The sequence below is a fragment of the Lissotriton helveticus genome, chromosome 6 (genome assembly GCF_964261635.1).
Source record: "Lissotriton helveticus chromosome 6, aLisHel1.1, whole genome shotgun sequence".
NCBI classification, from domain to species: Eukaryota; Metazoa; Chordata; class Amphibia; order Caudata; family Salamandridae; genus Lissotriton; species Lissotriton helveticus.
In genome coordinates this window covers 649,519,760-649,537,362 of record NC_136067.1, presented here as the reverse complement: position 1 = coordinate 649,537,362, position 17,603 = coordinate 649,519,760, and the positions used below count along the sequence as shown (strand labels likewise).

The following is a 17,603-nucleotide window of genomic DNA, read 5'->3' as shown; positions in this document are numbered from 1 at the left end:
CATATATTGACTCACCCTGGTGCCTCCATTGGACCTGCCGGGAGAACCTGGGCACCCTCTGCCTCACAGGCGAGGGGCAGTGGCAGTGGCAGATGGTGGCACTCTGCGGCCAGATCCACCATTCCTTCCCGAGTCGGCACCAACATCAAGGCGTGAGGGAGAAGACAGCATGGCCTGTAGGGGGCTGGGAGGGATTTTCACCCCGGCATCTCCATGCTTGTCTGTTCCACAGCCTGTCTCACCCCGCTGTCTCTGGAGGACCTAGAGTATCCCCAATGGTCATCAGACATTGCCTCCTCCCAGACAACCATTGCCCCAGCATCCAGAATGGAATGACTGAGTCACCTCCCCTACCACCAACTGACGCTGCAAGCGCCACTCTAGAGCCACGATTAGCACCCACCTGTCAACGCCACACACCCACACAAAAAAGGGGGCAACTTATCCATCAGGGGAGAGCCTCCCCCCTCCTTTCCACGGCCACAACCCAATGCATTAATCAAGGCATGTGAATAACAGTCCGGGATGCCCCCTGCCTCCCCGCGACCACCTGTGACGAGGAAATTAGCCCTAAGAAGTGACAAGCTTTGCAGAGGGATCTTTCATGGTCATGGTTGGGAAACCATACTCCCCTCGCTCTCCCCCTCATTGCCACATGCCTGACAGCTGTGCATTGGCATCATAATCGAGGTGCACACAGCTGACAGTGGACGGCACCCCCTCAAGGCATTAGGACAAATCCTATAATGCTGATTCAGCGCAAACCACCAAAGGGGACCGACAGACCACATGCAGGAGGCCCCTGAGGCAGACCTTAACTTTGACACAGGTTACAGCACAGCTTTTTTCTTGAGTGGTGTCACCTCACATAAAGGAGGGTTGCCGAACATGCATCAATTCCAATCTGCCATTGCGTCCGCGTCGCCGGCTCCAGCAAACCCGCCTTCGGAGGCCCTAGGGACCCCGCTACCTGATGATACCCCCTATCTCTCTCCACATTGCTCTGTTGTGAACGTATCTAGGACCCTATTTAAATATTCCCGATTCATGCCATTATGTGGTTATAATAAATCATGTCCTTATAAAGGCATAAGAATCATATCCATATTTAGTCATAGCCAATGCAGTCCAAATACGGCAAGGCTACTCCCATAGACTCCTAGAAAGTACAACGCGTTTTTTAAACAAACCAAGCCTCCAGCAGCCCGGGAAATCCCCCCTGCTTTTGTTTTGATTTGTCCAAGAACCAATAGAAACCATTTAAATGCTTTTAGAGTATTATTTCATAATACTCCTTTCACTGTACGCACTTTACTTTATGACAAGTATTGCAATTGTGGCAATTCACTTCTCTTGCACGCGAAAGAGGACTGCTCAATAAATAACAACTTTTATTGAAAACGCCCGTCTCTCTATTTCTCTGCACTCCTGGTGAAACTAAGCATGCACGCTTGACTCAGTGAAATAGTTGTCTATTGTTTTCCACAACTCTGGAGATATACTCCTTATTCTGGGGGCAGCAAAGTTTTCATGTTTATGCGGTTGTCAGAAACTAATCCCTTCTGGTCTATTCAGGAAAGTTAACACCTTCTTGTTTACTCGAGAAAGTTTCTAGTGACCTCTGAGCTAGCTGGCATTCATAATTAAGTCTAACACATTCAATAGAGACCTAGTCGACCTCAGTCCTACGTCTAAACTATCGTTTATGTTATTCCAATGCGCAGAGCCTATTGGGATATAGGAACTACACTACAGCTCAAGTTGGACTAGCTGCCATCGAGCATTCCTGAGTCACCATGGAGGGCAGGTTTGGAGCCCTGTTCACGGATCTTAACTTCTTGCATAACGACCACCGCAAACTCGCTGACAAAATCTTCAAAGGTGAAAGGTCCCGGCCACCCTGCAACTGTTTGCAAAACACAGTCAGTGATTCGTGACCTACAACACCGTGTCATGCACTTTGAGAATAGGGCGAAGGATTTGGAGAGACACTCCTGCAGGTGCAATATCTGTATACAGGGACTACTGGAGGGAGTTAAAGAAAAAGACCCTCTTGCCAACCTAGGGACATGGTTTCAAACCTTCACCCCAGTATTGGACCTCACTCCCTTCTATTCTCTCGAAAGGGCGCACCGCGTCCCGGCGAGGCACCTACCACCAATATCCTTTCCTCGCCCTATGATGGTGAAACTCTAGCACTTCAAAGATCGTGACACCATACTCCAAGCTGCTAGAAAAGCAGGTACTATTTGCCTCGAGGACAGAGTCATTATGTTATTTCCTGACTACATCCGGGCAGAGCAGGACAAGTGCACCTCCTTTCTGGCCATTAACCAGCATCTCCAACAGTGGTGGGTGCAGTACTTGCTCCTATTCCCCACCCGCCTCAAGGTCCTCACAATGACGCCACCATGTTCTTTACAGACCCTGGGGAGGCCTGGGAGTGAGCAGGTACCTGTGGACGACTGCAGCAGATGGAGCCCAGGTGAGAGCAGATGCCTCCGGGAGACGCAGCCGGGCCGGGGCTAGCTGCGCAAACAACCTTTGTCCAGTGTTTCCTCGGCCAGTTCTCTCTCCCTAACTGGAGCAAATCATCGTTGACCGCCAGTGGGCAATACAAGCTGCTGCAAGATTGGGGCACAATACCATCACCACAGATGACAAGAATGGCCGCCATATATTCTACTCTGAGGACGACACACCCCATTCCAATGACTCCTGCAATGACTCTCACTCCCCTCCGCTGGTGACCTGCAGACAGCAGACAACCTCATTTTAACACTGCAATAGTGACTATTTTTATAGAGTGTTTGCAACCATAGACAGGCCCTGATACTTCCCTGACATTTAGCCCCACTTGAGCACATTGCATTGCATGAGCCTGCCCCATCCCTGGAACGTTTGCTACACACATTCTCCTAGCGGCATGCCTCTTGGCTGGGAGCAGCTCTTCATCCCCCACGGCAACTCCCTGATCCTACCCTTTGAAGGGCTCGTGAGCTACCCCACCCCTCGCCCATGACTAGACATCCCTCTACAATACACAAGGGCAAAAATGCTCTGTTTGGGAGTACCACCAGTTGTGGTAAGCTCTCAGCATTGGGATTTTCTCCCTCCCCAGTTGACATAGTTTCCCTTAAACATATCCTCCCTCACAACCCCATCATTCTGGTGGGAAATCTCATGGTTCCTGGGGTCCGGACCTAGCGAGTCGAGGAGCGGACTCTCGGCACCCCGAGATCACACTACTCACACATCAGTATGGCTCACAGCACAGACATCAGGGGCCCGATGTAGGTAATTCTTATTTACCACTTCTTAAATACCGAATTTTACCGATTCGGTATTTAAGAAGTGGTAAATATGAAGGGGGGAGATGTAGGTATTTCCAGATGTGTAAATACCGAATCTTTAAGATTCGGTATTTACCGAATCTGGAAATACCGAATCGGTATTTCCTATTGATTCCTATGGGCTTTGAAGCCCATAGGAATCAATGGGCAATACCGATTCTGTAATTACAGAATCGGTAAATACCGAATTTCTCAAGGGTGCAGGGGGTGTCATTTTGACACCCACTGGCCCCCCCAAAACAGGCTCGGGTGCCATGTGGCAGGCATACATGCCCCAAGGGCAGGTCTGCCTGTCATATGGCAGAGGTGTGCATGCACATATGTGCATGTACACCGGAATCGGTATTTTACCATCAAATTGGATTTGATGGTAAAATACCGATTTTGTAAGGCTTGTGGGACTCAGAAGAGTCCCACCTACATCTCAAATTTACAGATTCGGTATTTTACAGAATCGGTAAATTTACCGATCGGTAAATTTACCGATTCTGTAAAATTAAGGGCCCTACATACCATTTCTGAAATACCGGTCGGTAACGGCCGAAAATACCGATTTTCGGCCGTTACCGACCGACCTACATCTGGCCCCTTATTCCTTACTCTAATCATTCGCAGCATGCACACACTGCTTTGAAGTGCTATGCTGTCTACTCCTACATCAAACTCCAGCAGCTGAGGGTTATTTTGCTACAAGAGGCACAGGTCACAGCAAGGGAGCTGGACTGTTTGCGCAGGCACTGGGAAGGGCCTCTTTTTGCCACAACCTGCTTGGCGTATGCATGCAGCACCCTGGTGTGGATCCGCCTTGGGGTACCCTTTCAGGAAACCAGTACGACAATAGACAGGGATGGCCGTTACGCCCTCCTAAAGGGCTATGCCGTCTACTAATCCATCAAACTCCAGCAGGTGCGGGTTATTTTGCTACAAGAGGCACATGTCACAGCCAGGGAGCAGGACCATTTGCGCTGGCACTGGGAAGGGCCTCTTTTGCACCACAACCTACTCGCCGTATGCATGCAGCACCCTGGTGTGGATCCGCCTTGGGGGTATCCTTTCAGGAAACCGGTAGGACAATAGACTGGGATGGCCGTTACACCCTCCTCAAGTGCAGCCTCGATGGTCGGACAGTACTAAGCGGAAGCATTTATGCACCTAATGCTGAACAGGGGGCCTTCTGGGATACCATCTCCATGGCTCTTGCCCACAGTACCGCGTCGCCATGGGTGCTGGGCAGAGATTATAGCTGCATGCTTGACATAACCCTAGCCAGATCCCCTCCTCCCTTACCACTCTCCCCTTCACACATGCGGGCAAATCATTTTCGAACCTAGATACACCACTAGGGACTTACTGATGCATGGCATTCCTAAGACCCTACATCTTGGCTATACTCCTTTCATTCCATCCCGCATAGCCTACACGTGCAGGTCGACTGCTTCTTCTGCTCTGCTGCACTGATACCCCTTATTCTGCATGCAGAAGATCTGGGACAAATAGTCTCTGATCATGACGCGCAAGTCATGGACCTCAAATGGGCTCCCCCCTGCCACCCACACCCACTTGGAAACTGCCGGCAGACTGTCCTGAGGTCCCGATGTTCTGAGAAGAGCAGAGTGCATGCATCTGGCAGTACTTTGCCAAAAACCACAATACGGCGTCAACCATGATGCTGGACTGGGATGCCTTCAATGTAGTTTCAAGAGCAGCCTGTAACTACCAAATAGCAGTAGTCCACACGACCTTGGAGAGGGACACAGGGGCAACTGAGCAGTCACTAGCTGGCCCAGGCAAAAGCCGGCCAAGACAAAGTGGTAGACGCTGATCCCATGGTTTCCCTGTAACTAGTAGATGCGAAAACTGTATATGCGGTCCTTCTTGAAAACTTGTGGTGCTATAACTTCACAGCACACGCAGCTAAAGTCCATCGGGAAGGCGACAAGACTGGCAGACTCCTTGTTTGGATTGTCCGGCAGGAGCCAGTGACTCATAGCATAATCAAAGTGGTCGATCTTGCAGGCATTACAGTCCACACCCAGGCTGATGTAAGGCAAGATTTCTATAAGTACTACTTATTCATCTATCAGATGCCCCCAGAACCTGCAGCAGAACATGCACACATGTTCCTGGTGGACATTGTTCTTCCTCAGATCTCTACCCCCAACAGACTCTCCTTGGATGCAGAGATCACACCAACAGACGTAAAACAGGTGATTCCCGACCTCGCCGGGAACAAGATACCGAGCTTGGACAGCCTCTCCCTGGAGTATTACCACACTTTCTCATCACTTTTGGCACCCCGGCTGGCAGAGGTGTAGGTAGTGGCACTGGGAGGTTGAAAACTTCCCCCGTTGCTTTGTGAGTCCCTCCTGGTTTTCCTCTCCAAGCCAGATAGGGACCTCATGCAACTGGCTTCCTATAGGCCAACTGCTATTTTGGGACGGATGATAAAATCCTAGGCAAGATTCTAGCCGATCGATATGCTCAGTTCACGCCGGAGCTGGTGCATCCCGATCAACATGGCTTTGTCCCGGGTTGTAGCACTTCCCAAAATATCCACCGCCTCTGCCACGTGCAGGACCAGGTGAGGGGGCATTCTCTTGAGCGGCTTACCTCATTCTTGATCTAGAGAAGACATTCGATACCCTGAATTGGCATTATTTGCTCACAGTGCTCACTCGCTTGAGAGTCAGATCCTTAGCCTACACAAAACTATTGCACTTCAACCCAACATCCTGGATCCACCTGGACCATCTTGTCTCGGCTTCCTTACCGGTGGGCTGAGGGATGAGGCTGGGATGCCTGCTCTCGCCCCTGCTATTTGCACTAACAAAGGAGCCTCTGGCCATATGATTGAGTGAGGGAGGCCAGGAGTAGGGCACACCATTAGTGGATAGGACACCCACGGTTTCCTTATACGAGGACTATTTATTTATTTATTTACGAAATTTGTAGAGCGTGCACGAATGCCCGAGGGCGTCTTGGCGCTAAAAAACTCGATTCATGACTCTCCTGATATAGGGTCCCGGCGTGATTACTGGTTAAACAACCAGGTCTTTAGACTTTTCCGAAAGGAAAAAAGAGTATAACTCATCCTGATTGACAGAGGAAGAGAGTTCCAGAGTCTGGTTGCGGTAGCTGTAAACCATCTGTCTCCCCAGGAAACTGTTTTGGTACGAGGAACTGTTAATTGGTGCAAAGTGACTGATCTCAGTTTTCTTGACAGACAGTACGGAGTTATCTGGTTCCTGAGAAACTGCGGACCTAAATTATGTAGTGCTTTAAATACAAGGCACAGTGTCTTAAATTTTATTCGGTTTTTAATTGTTAACCAGTGAAGATTCCGAATGGTTTGGGCAATTGGTTTAAATTTAGGAATCCTGGATAGCAATCTTGCCGCAGCGTTCTGTACTGATTGCATTTTGTTAACAACCCTGGTTTGTGCGTTGGCGAACAGGCCATTGCAGTAACCGAGTGAAGATATTACAAGTGTACTTACCAGGGTTTTACCTGCGCTGTCGGGTAGAAACTGAGTGATTTTTTTAATGAGTTTTAGCTAATGAAAAGCTGTTGCCGCTATTTGATTAGCGTGAGTTAAGATTTTCATCAAATACCACTCCTAAATTCCTAACCCTTGGGACGGGGGTGGGCAAAGTTCCAAAGGCTGAAGGCCACCCGGCGGGAGACCAGCAAGGGGAGAGTTTCCCGAAGATGACAACCTCGGTCTTTTGGGAATTAAGTTTAAGGGAACTGGAGGACATCCAATCCCCAATCGCCAACATGCCCTCCTGAAAACGTTCCGCCACCTCTTCTCCGTCATTATTAATGGCGAGAACTAGCTGGGTGTCATCTGCGTAGGAGGTAAGGCCCATCCCATATTGCTTGATGACTTTAGCTAGGTCCAACACATAGATGTTAAAAAGTGTCGGACTTAGGGATGAGCCTTGAGGCACCCCGCAAGGTAGAGAAAGCTCACTTGATTTAAAAGGGCCTAGAGTAACTGCCTGAGTTCTTCCGGATAAAAAAGAAGCAAGTAGATTCTTTGCTCCCTGTTGGATTCCCATCTTTCCGACACGGTCGATCAGAATGGAATGATCGACTGTGTCGAAAGCGGCAGATAGGTCCAGCAGTATAAGCACTGCCGTTCCTCCCTGATCTCTGATGATTCTAATGTCATCAGCGGCTTTGATTAGAGCCGTTTCAGTGCAGTGAAATTTGCGGAACCAGGCAATGTTCTTAGATATACTCCGACAGCTGGTAATTCATGGCTTTCTCTACCACCTTAGCCAAAATGGAAGGCTGGCTATAGGTCGATAGTTTTTTAAATCATCTTTAGCCAGATGTTGTTTTTTTAGAAGAGGCTTTAGGAGAGTGTTTTTCAGAGTATTGGGAAAGATCTCTGATTTAAAAATGGCATTGCATATTTGCGTGACTACACGAGTTAATAGGTCCATAACCGGTGGATAATATTTTGGTGGACATGGGTCTAAAGCAGATCCTGATTTTATGGTGTGAATGATGTCCAAAATTTGTTGCTCTGTCATTTCTTTAAAGTGAGTTAGGGAACAAACAGTGGGTGTCGTACAGGCAAGATGAGAGATGGCTCTGTCCTTAGAAGAAAAGGCCAGATAAATATCGTTGACCTTTGTGTAAAAGAAGTTGGCCAATGCGTCACAGAAAGATTGCGAAGGGGGGGGGAGCCAAGTCTGGAGTTTTCCCTACTAATTCCTTCACTACTACATAGAGTTGTTTGCTGGAGTTCTTGGCCTTTTCTATTCGATCGCTAAAGAACTGCCTTTTTGCCGTAATAATAATTTTTTTATAGTTAACAAGTGTTTCCTTGTAACGGGATTTACATTATTGATCGTAGCTTTTTCGCCAAAGTCTCTCGGCATGCCTACAAGTTTGTTTTTGTTTCCTGAGTTCTTCCGAGAACCAAAGCGCAGAGGGGGCTGTCCTATTCCTGGATATAATTCTGTAAGGTACCAGAGCCTTTATAGCATCGCCTAGCCAATCTGAGTATTGATTCGTGGCTATATATGGGTCTGATGAAATCGCCGGGCATGTGCTGTTCAGTAATGCTCTAAAGTCTGCATTGTCGAGGTCCTTCCACGCTTTAAAAGGTGTGCAACAAGGACCAGGTGGTCTGTCTATTGGAGCATCATTAATGGAAATAGAACAAAGAATGACGTAATGATCAGACCAAGGAAGCGGGAGGACGTCTTGTACAAAGAGCCCATTAAAATTAGAAAAAATGCCATCCAGAGTATGACCAGCCTCATGTGTGGGAGAGGAAACTAATTGGGAAAGTCCTAGTGTTTCCATGGTTGTTGCAATAATTCCACCTTAGAGTAGGAGATAAGGACCTGAGATCCTCCAGGGGTCGTGGCCCTAGGCCCGGTCCTGGCACGGACAGGCGCAGACTGGCTTGCCTTTGGCGCGCCGCCGGCGCGCCCGCTGCGCGGACGGGATAGCATTGTTCTTATATCCGGTCGTGAGGAGGGTGGGAGGCGTCCAACAGCTGGACCGCAACCCTTTCCTCCGCTCAAGATGGCGGCTGCAACCCTATCTCCGGGGGCGTCAACACCTAGTCGTGTGTGCCGAGGATCGAGATTCGAGCATGACAGGAGGCAGGTCACGAGAGTGCAGCTATTAAATTAAAAAACAACAATTCACGACGCAAATTAGGATAATAACAGTTTTAAAATCAAAATAATAGCAGGCTAATCCCCCGGCTTCCGCCTCAGGGGAGAAACATGAATTGAATCAGCGCGCTGCGCTTTCCGGCTGTTTTTGTATCCTGGGAGGGCGGGAGGCGTCCAACAGCTGGACCGCAACCCTTTCCTCCGCTCAAGATGGCGGCTGCAACCCTATCTCCGGGGGCGTCAACACCTAGTCGTGTGTGCCGAGGATCGGGGTTCGAGCGTGACAGGAGGCAGGTCACGAGAGTGCAGCTATTAAATTAAAAAACAACAATTCACGACGCAAATTAGGATAATAACAGTTTTAAAATCAAAATAATAGCAGGCTAATCCCCCGGCTTCCGCCTCAGGGGAGAAACTTGAATTGAATCAGCGCGCTGCGCTTTCCGGCTGTTTTTGTATCCTGGGAGGGCGGGAGGCGTCCAACAGCTGGACCGCAACGCTTTCCTCCGCTCAAGATGGCGGCTGCATTCCTATCTCCGGGGCGTCAACACCTAGTCGTGTGCGCCGAGGATTGGGGTTCGAGCGTGACAGGAGGCAGGTCACAAGAGTGCAGCTATTAAATTAAAAAACAACAATTCACGACGCAAATTAGGATAATAACAGTTTTAAAATCGAAATAATAGCAGGCTAATCCCCCGGCTTCTGCCTCAGGGGAGAAACATGAATTGAATCAGCGCGCTGCGCTTTCCGGCTGTTTTTGTATCCTGGGAGGGCGGGAGGCGTCCAACAGCTGGACCGCAACCCTTTCCTCCGCTCAAGATGGCGGCTGCAACCCTATCTCCGGGGGCGCCAACACCTAGTCGTGTGCACCGAGGATCGGGGTTCGAGCGTGACAGGAGGCAGGTCACGAGAGTGCAGCTATCTGCAACTATCTACACATATACATGTGGTACATAATGGACAACTTAACATGCCTGTGGGATACGCTAGTGGCCTACGTCAGTATGGCTGGACTTCGAGTTAACGGAGCAAACTTGGCTATATACCCACTCAGTCCTGGGCAACCACCTAAGGATATATATCTTGGGGACACCTGCCATAACTGGCACGCACAGGAGACACTCTACTTGAGGGTCCACCTTTACCACACTCCCCTGGAGGGGAACCTCCGCAGGGCCTTGACAAGTATCTGGTCCCAAGAGCACTTTAACTGAAGGAATGTTCCACAGCCCCCTGATCTGTGCAGGTGGTGGTAAAAAATGCATGGCTTGGCAAGGACACATCACCTCTCCCAGTGGATTCCGCTCTATGCCCCAAAGGTGGCTCTGGTGGGTCTTCCCCGCAGCCAAGATTACTTCACTGCTGGAGAGCTGAGGGTCTGGATAGACCATTTACTACTTGAGTTGAGAAACCTCTTCGTGGAAGGGCAGCTCCTCTCCTTTGATCAGCTGGTTGAGAAGAGTATTCTCCCACATGGACAGTTCCTCTTTCACTGTCAGCTTAGCCACACCTGCCAGATCCTTTGGGATCTTTCGGGGGGGACAGCCCACAACACATCCAGTGCTTAGGGACAAACTGTATATGGGAGCCAGCCGCCACATTGTCACCTGGTTGTATAGGGCCATACGCAAACTAACACTTGCCTCCTCACACTGCTTTGTCAAATGTGGGAGGGTGAGCAGGGACGGATTTAGCGCTGGTTGCGCCCAGTGCGACAATACATTTTGGCACCCCCAGACCTGATGACTGCCTCCTTGAATTCTCTCACTCCCACCAGGCAAAAGTGCCCCTCATCTCTCCAATCATAAGCTATTGTTAAACACGGCACACCCCGAAGTCAGCGTCCCAGCCCCCGGTCAGCGCCCAGTTGGCCGCACCAGTCCCACTGCCCTAAAGCCGGTCCTGAGGGCGAGTGTGGGAGGGTGTTACATGATAAGGAATGGGAGAGGGCTCTTGAGTTCCCCAAAAATATCTCCCATAACTCGCGGGTCAAAAACATACAGTTCTTCATACTGCACAGGGCCTCCTTAGCCCCCACTCAACTTCATCGTCATTTCCCAGAGACACAGTTTGAATGCCTCCACTGCCTGACTAAGGACAAGATGCTTATACACATGCTGTGGTCCTCCAAAGTGATTGCCACACAATTCATTCTGCACTGCGTGAGGTCACAGAGCTCCCAGACCACTGCCGGACTCAGGACACGATGCTTGTACACATGCTGTGGTCCTGCCCAGTCCTCCAAAGCAATTGGCACACAATTCACACTGCACTGCGCAAGGTCACAGATCTCCCAGACATATACACATGGCAAGCATGCTCCCTAGGCATATTCCAACACAATAAGCAACAGAAAATCCCGGCATGCTTCGCAACACTGGCCCTGCTACTCGCTAAGGACATGATCACACTCCACTGGCGCTCCCCAATGGCCCCCCCTAACGGCCCCCCTGGTAGACGCATGGAGAGGTGCGATGCGCAAATGGGGTGTGCCGGAGAAAGACGCCCTCCAGTATGAGGAGATTCGGCAGGCGCGCCGGCGACCCATATCCCCACAGTGGGCCGCCTTACTCACACATTTCGTAAGTGGTGGGAAATTATAATTTGCCCTTCTCTCCACTCACACCCATCCACCACATGCTCCAGTCCAGCTCTACCTGTGATTGACATGCCGTGGCGCCTCCTCATGCCCTCCCCCTGCTCGAAACCACTTATTATACACTAATCATCACAGCTGAACCTGCCAGCGCCCCTCCCACTAAGTCTTCCACTGCTCACTCCCAGTTCCGTTAAAGTGGTGCCAGTCAAGGCAGGCCCTGAGCACTAAATATTCTTCACATAGCAGATATGCATACCCATGAACACTCCCCACAATGGTTGTATCTACCATGTTCATGCCTGCATGTACCGAATCTTCATCTTTATTAAAATATACTATAAAATGCCATATGTTGCTGTTGTTTGAAATACAAAGACCAATGAAAAGGTTTAAACAAAAATGTTGTGACTTTAAGCATATTCAGAAGGACATGGCAGAACTCACTTTGATATCTGATAATGTCACCAAAATTAGAGATAGGCTCTGATTGACCAATTATCACCTCAAGTTAACCTCATAGCACCTAAGAAGAAACACGTTTTACACCTCAAAGATAGAAACTGTCAATATAATTTGCAAATTTTCCATTTACAGAAAATATTGAAGGTCAGAATTGCAAATCTTTCTTGGAAAACCTTATACCATCCCTACTAAAAATACAATTTCCTGAAAAAAGTGAAGTTGACAAGGCTTATCCTGTTCCTTCTTTTCGCAAATCACATCATTGTAAGCCAAGACAAGTGCTCTTCAAAGCACTATGCCATCATCATCTGAAACGTATCAGGAAGGCTGTCTGAGAGATTCCAGCACTAATGGTTGAAGAACATAAAATCTACATTCACCAAGACTTTGCAAAATAAACTGTCACCATGCGCAAACAATTCCTAGACCTACGCCCCAGATTGAAAGAAGCTGGATACAAGTAAGGTTTATTTAATCCAAGCAGTTATGTGTCTATGGAAAAATGATGTCACTAAATAGTTCACTTCACCACAGATCTACTTGCATATCTTGATCTTCATGCTATGGTGGCAATAGACTCGCATTCTTCTATACCTAACACTTACTACTGCTCCTTTCTTGCCTCAGCAGGCAACCTGGTGTTCTATTTCATTCATGAATTGTACCTTTGTAGTTTCACTATTTTCCTGAATGTGTTTCTTTTCTAGATGTTATATGTGTTTTCTCTGTCCTGTTTATTTTTCTCTCTTTATATATGGGCTACTTTCCAATTCTATCTTCATTCAGTTTTCCTGACCTCTAATTTTCCCTTATTGTATTGTAATGTATCTGTCCATCATACTTCACTATGGCTAATAGTTATAAGTTAAACGTTGCTGTGCTAAATGTTAAAGGTTTACGTCATCCAGTAAAAAGGCGGAACATACTACATTACTTGTAATACTGACATTTGCTTTATACAAGAAACCCATATTGATGACAACATTTTGGCCTCCATGGCCAAATCCTGAGTGGGTAATATTGTGTTATCACCAGCAAAAGGTCGCAAAAATGGTGTTTCAATCCTCTTTTCTTGGAAACAGCAATTTACCATTTTAAACCTGCAATTCGGACTCAGAAGGTCGTCATATTCATGTTTATACCAAAATTGACAAATATTCTCTTCACTTAATTAATATCTATGCCCCAACACATGATGATCTCCAGTTTAGGACATTAACATCATCTGAGATAGTAGCTACAGGCACTGTCCCTATTATCACGGGAGGAGTTTTTAATATAATTGTGACCCACTTTTGGATAGAATTTCCACAGATAACTTTTGCCCTACAAAATATTATGCTCTAATTTTAGCATTTATGTCAAATACTAAATTAGTGGACCACTGGAGACCTACACACCCTACTGATAAAGATTGTACGTTGTTTTCCAATGCACACCCTACATACTCATGTATAGATAATTTATTATCTTCCATAAATTTAACTCACACAAGCTCTAACCCCAGAATAGACCCTATCCCTATTTCAGAATATGCTTTAATTACCTTTCCTCTAATTTTATCTGACAATCCTCAACCTACACACAGATGGAAAATGAACACCAATATTGCACTCTCTGATTTAAATCAACAAAAATTATTATCTTCGGCAAATTACTATTTCTGTAAAAATAACACTGAAGATACCTCCAAAATTATTAGTTGAGATGCTTTTAAAGCGTACATAAGAGGCACCACTATTTCTTTATTGGCACACAAAAATAAGTCAAGACATTTTATAACTTCTTCGGATATGCAATTTAAAATAAAATTACAAAATCTTCGCTACAAATACAAAACTCTGGTTAGTAAACAAATGGGTTGTTACGTTTGTAAAAAAAAAAAAAGTAAATTTACAATTTAAAGCTAATAAAGCTGGACATTTTTCTGCTAACAACTTACGAATTAAAAAAGCAGTTAATCAGATCCATGCTTTTCATGACTCCACTGGACAACTAGTACTATCCACCACAGAGACAGCTAAAGAATTCCATCAGTTTTACTCAAATTTCTATAGCAAACCTCAGGATCCTCAAGATGCCACAACTGATCAATTTCTTCACCACTGCAATTTACCACCACTATCACACACTGAGAGAAATTGCCTTGATACTCTATTACCAATAGAGGATGTATACTCTACAATCAAATCCTTAAATTCCCAAACATCACCAGGACCTGGTGGTATTCCAGCGGAATTCTACCCAACTTTCACTGGTCAATTATCTCCGGTGCTTTTATCTTTATGATTATGATTTTGCTGCCAATTCTTCTGTTAAATTATTGTTTAAATATGTTACAATTATTGTTCTCCTAAGCCAGATAAAGACTACAAACTACTTCCAAACTAAGGTCCCATTTCACTTATTAACCAAGACTGTAGAATATATGTCAAGATTATTGCAACTAGATTGTTTCCTATACTAAATACTATCATTCAATTGGACCACAAAGGTTTTATGAAAGAAAGGCTATCATTTCACAACACTAGACTTGTCTGTCACGCTATTGCTTCCCTGCATAACATGAAATATCCTGTTGGTCTGCTAGCATTAGATGCTGAGAAAGCATTTGAAAAAAGTAATAGGAAGTTTTTGTTCAAAACTATGGAAATGTTTTGTTTTGGTACCACATTTATTTCAATGGTTAGTGCATTATATTCCTCTCCCAAGGAAATTATATGTGTTAATGGAGTAACTCTACATATTTCCCTTTATTTAAAAGCACAAGACATGGTTATCCTTTGACCCCCCCCCCCTCTATAATGTTTCATTAGCTATCGAACCTTCAATATATAACCTTTGTAACTCGGCAGAATATTTAGATTTTACTATTCATAACAAAACCAATAAAATGTATGCTTATGCAGATGATATTCTACTACATATTAATGACCCTAACATCTCAATAGCCATTATACGTGACGTACTATACACTGAACATTAATACGACTGAAATGTTCCCTCTAAATGTTTATTGTACAGCTGGCATGTTAATCGGCACCAACATCACATGAAACTCATTGGGCTCAAGTGTTTAGGAATTTATTTTCGAAATTCAATAAGGGTACCATCAATATGAATTGTAAACAACTAATCTCCAAAATGTGACAGAAATTAGACAAATGGTCATCTTTGCAATTGTACTGGTGGGACAAGCTTGAAGCTATAACAATGGTAATAGCCCCACAAATATTATATATACTGACAATGTTACCTCTGTCATTTCCAATAACCTTTTTAAAAAATATGAATACAATTCTCACTAAATTCCTTTGGAATAATAATCCCTTGGGGGTCCAGTATGAAATTTTACAATTCTGTATAATGGAAGGAGGTTTTGGTATTCCTAACCTTTAGAGATATCACCTCTCCTTTTTAACTGCACAGAACCCTATCTAATTCCCATATGGGTTCTTATAGAGAGGAATATTTCTGTACCACACCCTTTCCCTGCAATTGTTGTACAAAATGTAAAATATGTACACACTGTAGAAAATGCAAAAACCGAAACCATAGAGTGACAATATATATCAACAGAAAATACACAGCTATATGTGGTGAATGAACAGTTTCGGACCAAATCTTGCGCTGACAAGAATAAGGTGAAACGTTTACTTGTAGGCCAAATGGAATAGATAACGTGAAAGGGTTTCAGTTAAAGGCCAACTCTGTGTAGCAAGCATAACAATATTTATGAGTTTAGTACACTGGATCAGCGGCACACACTTCATGCGTCCAAAGAGATTGTAACCTGATTAGACAATGGGTGCAGGAAATCAAATGAGCTTAGACCACACTCAACTGAAATCACATTTACCACAAATACACATGCATTCATGAGTAGAGGAATGTTTCATTTGCTAAGCATTGTTGGAAGTGCAATAAAGAATGTATAAAGGATTAGGTCTGACTTTGGGGTTATGGGGTCACAGGTCTGCAATCTGTAACCTGAAAGTTAATTATTATTTGCAGTTTTGTAATAAAGCATTGGGTAAATTGTGTATAAAAAAGAGCTGCATGTGAAGTAGCAATTTGAGAGAGATCGACAGCCTGCAAGTGTGCAGGGAAGGTTTGTCTACCTGTCACAACAGTACATAGCTGTCTTTGCATTGCCAAGAAGAGTCTGCGTCTTTCCTTATTATAAAGGTTTTGGTCACCCCGCAATACAATCCTTACCACAGACCTTCGAAAACTAAGGTCCCACTCCTCAATTCTCAATGCAACAAATCTTAAATTAGCTTCTGTCAACAGCCTAATTAATGCCCAGATTGTATCCTCTAAAAAAGTACCTATATAATTCATATAATAAATAGTAAATGCACCATTATCCAATTGAAATAGATGGATAGATGCAGAAATATTTTACATTTCTGACATTTGTCACAGCAATATGTGTCAGTCCTTACTCAGATATACAAGTTAAATTCCACATTCCTATTTCTGATTATCGTAAATATGTCATATTATGCAATGCAATATTAAATGCTTATAACTCCTCTGTTCCTCACCCTCACTGCTCGGATACACAACTATTCTTTAATATCCATAGCTTTGGTCTGATTGCCTCTAAAAATATAAGAAAATTATGTTTAATAACTCTTCTCATCTACTGGAATTGTATGAATTTTGTGATCCTATTTTTGATACTAAGTATACCCCACTACAAATGAAAATAATTGGCCTTGTAATATTTCTAGCTAGCCACCCTCCTCTATTTGTCAATTGAAATCCTTTATATTAAATAATAGCTATTGGTCTCCTGTCAAACTATATGAGGCACATTTGTGTGACAATTCAGCTTGTAAGCATTGTTACCTGGAACCTGGTACTTTGAAACATATGCTCTTTGAATGTCTGATTATTTTTTAATTTTTGTTTTATGCATGAGTTACAATCGCTTTAATCTTCCACATTAGCTCTCCTCTAACCTTTTAAATTGTTGTTAGTAAATCCTCCACCCTACCTCTTTCTTTAACATATATGGGTATGACATTATGTGATCTTTTAATCTCATGCACTATTAAATCAATGACCATACATTGGATATCTCTTCTCAGTTTGGTGGGACTTGATGTTATATTTATGGAAAGGGGTTGAATTTTCTTTTAGCCAGTTCAAAAAACCATCACCAATCAAATCACTTATATGTAAGACCCTGGATGAATATATTTCTATTTGCTAACGGCAAATGTATTTTCCTTCTAATTTTGTTACTCAATACTACATTAGTATCTCCATATATGTTCTTATACTTTTTCTTTTATTTCAGGTTTCTTCACCTGTTTTACCTTCTCTGTTATCATACGGTTATATATCATATATACTGAATTACTGTTACTCAAAACTGTTACTGATACTTTTTGTCTATTTCAATGTTCTTGTACTTAATACTACTTTAAAAAAAAAAAATTAACTTGAAGACTTAATGGTCTCTATTAATACCGTTCTCAAAGTTTGATCGTTACTTCCAGCTATCATTCATAAAAGAGAACCGAAAATGGCTAA

At 44.8% G+C, this 17,603-nt stretch overlaps 1 protein-coding gene across 1 annotated transcript in view; it reads right to left on the bottom strand.

The window, feature by feature from the left end:
* Positions 1 to 17,603, bottom strand: part of LOC144762435 (dynein axonemal heavy chain 5-like) — a 1,437,549-nt gene that overhangs the window by 745,282 nt on the left and 674,664 nt on the right. The gene's annotated exons all lie outside the window — the stretch shown is intronic.